Here is a 7,103-nt window from a genome sequence, read left to right on the forward strand (position 1 = left end):
ATTGACAAGTATATGGACACAATACGTGGCAATTGAGCCTAGTATAATGGTTCCAATAAATCCAACGACATATCCGGCATGATTGAAAGCATTTGGCATTGCAAAGATACCCGTTCCCAATGCTACTTTCAACAGATGTACCATGGTTTCCGAATTTCTGTATCAAGAATAATAAGCAAACAACAAATGAATATTTGATAAACTCACCAAAATGCAGAGCTGTAAAACATAAGAATATGGAAAGAATGTTACGTCAGCGGATGTTGGACGTCCCGATGTGCATATGGTTCATAATCATCAGACGCTTGAAAGCCATTCGTGGATTTTATCGATAATTCCACCGATCTGGATTTTTCATGCGACTCCTTCCCACTGCCGAACATAAGAAATGATTAAACGAAAAGAAAACGATTAAAAGAGGAAAAAATTTAAATAAAATGTGGTCAATCACGAACCCTTTCCCATCATCACCGACGAAACCAGTGTTGTTGTACGTTGAATTGTCCATGTCTGGAAATAATTTGTTAATTCCTTATGGACTTTGAAATCATATACACAGGCTGAGGTTTGCGTACGTTTCTTTTATACGATTGGAACTACTCAACTCCCTGATTGATAAAGAGAAAATAAATCGAAAATTATTTAGTCATATCTGCAAAACTCGTTTTAGTTCAATCTATAAAACTCGTATCAAACGACTGATCTCTTGTATAACACATTCCGTCTGACCTCGAGTGCAGCAAAGCAGACAAATATTCACCAATAAATGTTAACGATGTACTCAGTTAGAATCCATTGCGAAAATGTCTATTTCCAACTGAGGAATGGAAAAAAAATCGACAAATAATAATTATCAACCTACGCAACCGTTTCGAAAATCCAAAATGCGTATATTTCTAACCGAAAAAAAGAAAAAAAAATTCATTTTTGGTTATTATCTTACAGATACATATTCTCTTTCTCTTTCGTTCTTTGTGTATTACAATTTATCTTCAAATTTACGAAAAAAAAACTGCGTTTTCATTGTTCATCGTCAAACAAACCATAAAATCGTATAAACAATGTTGCAAAAATATGAATCTACACTAGGGTGGATCGATTTTTAAAATCGCAAGAAATTAAAAACCCTGGGTGCGCGTTCGTTTTGACACCTCAAAAGAAGAAACTCTTTTTCTGGGACATATGCCGAAAAGTTAATTGCCACTCTGCTCACTAAATTTTTGTCTAGTTCAGGTTTTGTTGATTTTTTCACACTATTTTTTAAAATATCTCGAAAAATAACCACTTTTCATGCACTCAGAAACCTTGATTTGAAACCATTCCAACGCGATTCTTGCGCCTTCGTAGGTCCAAATTCGACCAAGTATCCATTTTTTGGCTACTTTTCCGCAAAAACCCTCGGTGGACCCTCAAAAATCTTAAATGCATGGCTAAAAATGACCCGTATTAGTCTAATTTTTGACGAGGAATCCAAATCTGATCATTAGATGCACATAAAATAGTGATTTGTTGGCTTGAGTCGCTCAAATATATTCAAAAATGGTCAAAAAGTCGCCATTTGACGCTATATATAGCTGAACAACCCCGGTTTTTTCTAATTTGAAACGTCTGAGGAGCTATTTCTACTTAATTTTTGACGTAGAATTGATTTCCGGTTTCATTTGTATAGATTTATGTGATTTTTGAGTTGTAAATTGCGACTATTTTAAGCAAAATGAGGAAATTACGCCCATGAGCTTCGGCTTAACAGTGATATTACCTTACTGTGCAAACAATTTCTGCCTTTGCTGCCTTTAAACTTCTAGTGTAATCCCTCACGAACATTTTGAGTGCCCATATGACCAAATCGAGTGATGTTTTCACATATTTCTGGCCTCATATTCGGTTGGTTCAATTTCAAATCTTGAAAAATCGACTTTTCTTCAAAAAATCTCTGAATATACACTTTTCACGGTTGGCGTTTTGGTGGAAAGTTATTTTTTCTCAAAAATATGGGCAGTTTTCTAAGACAAAAACTCCAACAAGTGATTTTTTGAGGTACTTGTCGAACAAAAGTGACGATTTTTACGGATTTTGTTGTGAAATTATCATTTTTTGTTCAAGAGATACCTCAACATTATTGGGAATTAACTTTTCGGCATATGTCCCAGAACAAAAGTTTCTTCTTTTGAGGTGTCAAAACGAACGCGCACCCAGGGTTTTTGATTTTGTGCGATTTTAAAAATCGATCCACCCTAATCTACACTGCTTCATTTTTTCATTTAATAAAAGAAGATTGCGGTAACAATTATATAACAGACTAAGAAATTGAAAAAACCTACGATTTTTGTTCGTGTCAATTGAATTAGCACAAATGTTTGCCCTTGTATTCTGAACGATCAACGTCTTTTTTCCAAAAAACAAATTATTTGTGTACGCAATAGGTGTGTATCTGGGTAGATGTCTCCTATGGCTTTGAAACAAGCGGTTCTGAAAGCGCTGTTTTCAAATGTACATTTTATATGAATTCCTGCAGTGTTTTTATATGTTTCATGTGAAAACAATTTTTTGAGTAGACGATTTCCAAAAATTTCAATAAATTCATTTTCATTCAAATACATTTCCATATACCATTTTTAAAAAAATGAAATGTAAACAAAATGTAGAATTCGAACATTTTCTGGTCAAAATTGATAAAATAATTTTACGTAATGAAGGAAATATAAATATCAGAAGTTGTATATTCTGAACGCAATTTTACCGGCCCTTAACTGTTGCAATCAGTAGTATCGTCATTTATCACACTCGTCAATATATATTGGATCTAGAAGTAAGTTTCCAGCGTTTTTGTTCAAAATTTAAAGCTTTATTGTGAAAAACGTGTACATATTTTTTATTCAAAGTACTGTCCATCGGAAGCTATGACTTTTCTCCACAATTCAGGCAATTTATGGATTCCGTCCCAAAAAAAATTTCTCGTCTTTTGAGGCCAGGAACGAATCAAGCCAATTTTTGACTTTTTTGAAAACAAGTGAACCGTCCTCCACTTAGGTGATATTGAATCGACTGAAACCAGTGGTAGTAAGAAAGTGCAATGTCTGGAGATTACAGCGGGGGCATAAAGGATTTTCAAAATTAATAGCTTCTTAGAAATTTTGGACTTGATAGCCAAAAAGTCATTAAAAAAATTTCCTCAAAAATTCGCTTTTTTGCGGCGATAAGTCAATTCTTCGATTTTGCTGTCAGAAATTGGTATATACCGATTAGTTTCTGTTGGGAACGATAAAAGCTAACATTTTGATAAATTTCTACCACCTTCCAATGCACCATATCTGCCCCACCCCCGCAAATATGGCAAATCGCCCAATTCGAGCATTTTCGAGGGAGTGATTGCAGCGCCATCTATAATGACAAGTAACCACGATCAAAATGTGGTTTGATATGCTTGTGTCTATTGAGAAACGTCCATTCTTCACTACCAGTGTCCACTCGATAAAAGAATAATCTATTTTTCACATTTTTCCCGTATGAAAAAAACTGCTCCCGCAAATGCTGTTTTTTGGCTCAAAACTTGCCATGTTTACGCTCAAAAAAATTTACGTTGCCGGTAGAAATGCACAAATATAATGATGCAATGTTGTTGACAGATGTACAAGCTTCCAATATGACAGCTCTGATCAGTCATCTTTGCCCAAAATCTACTGGTGGCGCCACCTTTTGTAAAACGCTGGAAACTTACTTCTAGACCCAATAAGTCAATGTAAAACCATGTAAATGGAAAAGTGTTCATTGTTTTAAATTCAGTCGCTCAATGAATGCTTAATAACTTCTTTTCAATTTATATCTAAACGATATTGAACCATATAACCATCGAGATAGATAATAGTGATTTTGCAATGTGCAATTAACAACATTTGAAACAGAGTTGCGTGCGTAAGAAAGAACGTAATAAAATTATTGATTTGCGCGCAAATGACTTGATCAACGGGGCGAAAAATACATATACCGTAAATGCAAGTTAATTTGTATGGTCTTTAGCATTTTATGGACCTTCGAAATGAAATGTTACCATATACGATGATTGCAATTCAATTAAATTGTGAGTAAATAATGATTCGTGTATATACAGGTATATAATTCCATTTGTGGCCCGATAAATGAATGTTCAGTAGCCGCATTGTTTAAATACACTCTTCTTCTTCTGATTATCTTTGGCACTTTGCTGATAAAATCAATATAGTGAATGCTTATTTCCTTTGCATACACCCCTCAACAAGATCCAGCGTAAAATTGCATTTTTATTTATCACAATGATTACCGCATTTTCGTAAGTTTAATGAATTCTCTAGCGATATGTGACGTGTTTCACTATCGATGATGCCTTAGAAGCCTGAGAGCTCTCATCAATTATGCGAAACAAAGACAGTTGTTTGTATGCAATTGTCAATTGGATAAGTCCAATGCCCTTTGCTATAGAAATTGGCATATAAGATGCACGAATTTTTGCCATCAATAAACGGATTTGATATGTCTGTGTCGAATATTGACGAGTGTGCGTTGCATTTCACAGTAGATAATTCAGATAAATCATCACCAAATATTGTCAATAATTTTGAATTGAAATTTTAAATATCTTCATCAAATTGAATAGATTATGAATCATTTCAGTTTCGCTCTTTGCTGTGTTTGCTTTGTTTCCTTTGTTTCCTTCTGTCTCTTTCTACCCCTCCCCCTCTCTGTCTATGACTATAGTCGATTTATCATTATTCAATTTGGTAAGTTGTAAACAGGTTTTCCGATCGGATATGTATGAATATTTTAGGAAAAATATGAATAGAAAAAATGTACACACAGCTCATGAATGAATCGTTTCACATGCACACACACTGCTATACTTGTCTATTGACGCACCAACGCTCTGTGAGCTACTCTTAAAATCGCCAAATATATTACAAGTGGCTGACATTATTATATGCACAGTATAAACACAAGCTGACCGAAAGTGACATTGAATTATGTTTTTTGATCGTTTGTTCATTCATTCGTTTGTTGTCGTTCTTCTTGCACTTGAATCGGCCAAACCGCGGAATGCCGTACTGTCATTATATAGGCACTGTGCGCACAGAAATGCCAATTCTATTAATAAAATGCGAATTTTCTTCCGATGTGATGCGATCCACTAGACGTCAGTGAACGGCGACACATCGATGTAGTTTTGAAAATGCAGAAAATGCATTTTATTTTCCCCATGTAAACATTTCGTACCTGATATATATGAATTTCGGTTACTGTTTTTCTTTTTTTATTTTGTTTTGAATGTGTCGATTTGTTGGCTTGACTCTTTGTCGCTTGCGCTGAATCAATTTGTGGTTGTTGCACTCTTTGCGTGATGATTTTGTTTCCGTTTCGGTCGAACAATAAACGGGTTTTTCGTCAGTATGCGTCGCCGCTTGTGGATGGAGTTATCTTTCGGTGACTGCCGATGCTTTGAAAGAATGCGTGCGGTTGGTTTGACTGCTTTTATGCGACTGATCAACTCATCGATGATGCTTTCAAGTAAATCTCGGCTCGACCCCGTAAAAACATTGCAGGAATCATGACAGTTCGAGCGAACGATAGCTGTCTATCGGATATTTGGCCGTATCAACAAATGAAACGAACAGCTAAACGACATCAAGTGTAGTTCAGAAGAAATACGCCGAAGTTGAGTCGAATTCAAAGCAACAGTAAAATATAAACTAGAAGGAACATGATTATCACAGATTGCTCATAATATAGTATGGTATAGATAGTTATCCCGTTTGTGATATTTACATTTTGAATTTAATGTGCATCTATTAAAAAAATGTCAGGCATTCGTTTCGTAAAGTGTGCTTTATATGATTCTAAGTTAGACATTCACTATACTTTGTTGCACATTCAATCCGAATTACGGCGACACGAAGTCAAAGCTTAAAATTGAAACCAATTTGTGAAATGGGAATTTTGAAAAAAAAAAACAAAGATAAACTCGTTAATTATTAACACAAATTCCTCCAGAAATTTGATCATTATTTTTACTTGCATGCAATAACAAATAGTGACTTAACAATTATTCATATGAAATGCAGCCCATGAAATTAGAATTTTAAAATTATTACTTTACTGTCAATCGTATAACCATGTGGAACCGGTTTAAATTTACAACAAACCGAATTGATTCGCTTTCATATTTTGGATCGAAATCCACCAAAATTGAAAATCAATTTTCATTTTTTGATAATCCATCAAAATAATTTCGGATTGGTGTGACGGATTTACTTTAACCCTCTAATGCATTAATTTTTCCCAGGGCTAGGAGTACTGGTACTTGGTTGATTTTTTGGCCATAGATATTTAAAAAAATATTCATAATCCTGGATTCCTCATGGTTCAGTCAGGAAATTCGATTGACATAATTCAGAGAACAATCAAATCCATTATTTAAAAGTGTCAAAAATGTGTCTAATTTCGAATTCGAATAATTTATTTTGTCAAATTTTTTGTTTTTGCACACATTTTTGTTTAAAACTTTACAATCACACTACATAGACAAATATTTCCAAAGACAAAAATAAAGAGAGAACATTGACGAATAAAAATTTCCTTTGAAGCAATGTGATCCGATGTACGGTTCCCGTTCCACAGGCATTCAAATGTTGCTCGTCTGAAGGCGGTTTTCTGCATTAGAGGGTTAAAAGCGAATCACATCAAATATTTGTATGACGTATGTTCTGAACACCTGACATATGCAAAGATTTCAAACAGTTTTTTTCATTTGAATGTGGATATATGTCAATGCATGTTCCAAGCCAAGTCACTATTTTGAAAAACCGATCATCTGATGTTTTACAATAGCTCAAAACTTACGCCTGTCTCAAGAAATTAACTCATCGGTAGGGTTGCATCTTTAATTTTAAAAATTGACCATCGCGTATGATGGGTTAAACTGGAAAGAAAATCACCATCGAATTTTCCAAATGTTCTTAAGATCGGCTACAGTCTACTTACATTCTTCGAAGCTTATCAGTGCATTCGTAAAACCAAAGTCACCCAGAAGCAGAGCGGTCAACGAGCGCTCGTTCGTTCGTTCGTATGCGAACATG

At 34.7% G+C, this 7,103-nt stretch overlaps 1 protein-coding gene across 7 annotated transcripts in view; it reads right to left on the reverse strand.

Moving 5' to 3' along the window:
- Nucleotides 1-5,607, reverse strand: part of LOC129574134 (proton-coupled amino acid transporter-like protein CG1139) — a 7,077-nt gene extending 1,470 nt beyond the window's left edge. Inside the window, exons 1-6 of one of the 7 annotated variants that reach the window (XM_055455622.1) lie at nt 5,245-5,607; nt 2,322-2,478; nt 730-817; nt 456-608; nt 253-372; nt 1-157 (exon numbers count right to left, since the gene is read on the reverse strand). The exon at nt 1-157 is cut by the window's left edge and continues 257 nt beyond it. The gene's annotated coding sequence lies outside the window, so the exon portion shown is untranslated. The other 6 variants (XM_055455626.1, XM_055455624.1, XM_055455625.1 and 3 more) reach the window with 6 other exon arrangements.
- Between the last annotated feature and the right edge of the window lie 1,496 nt (nt 5,608-7,103).

This window comes from Sitodiplosis mosellana, unplaced genomic scaffold (genome assembly GCF_009176505.1).
Source record: "Sitodiplosis mosellana isolate CC-2019 unplaced genomic scaffold, AAFC_SMos_1.0 Smas_scaffold_6150, whole genome shotgun sequence".
NCBI classification, from domain to species: Eukaryota; Metazoa; Arthropoda; class Insecta; order Diptera; family Cecidomyiidae; genus Sitodiplosis; species Sitodiplosis mosellana.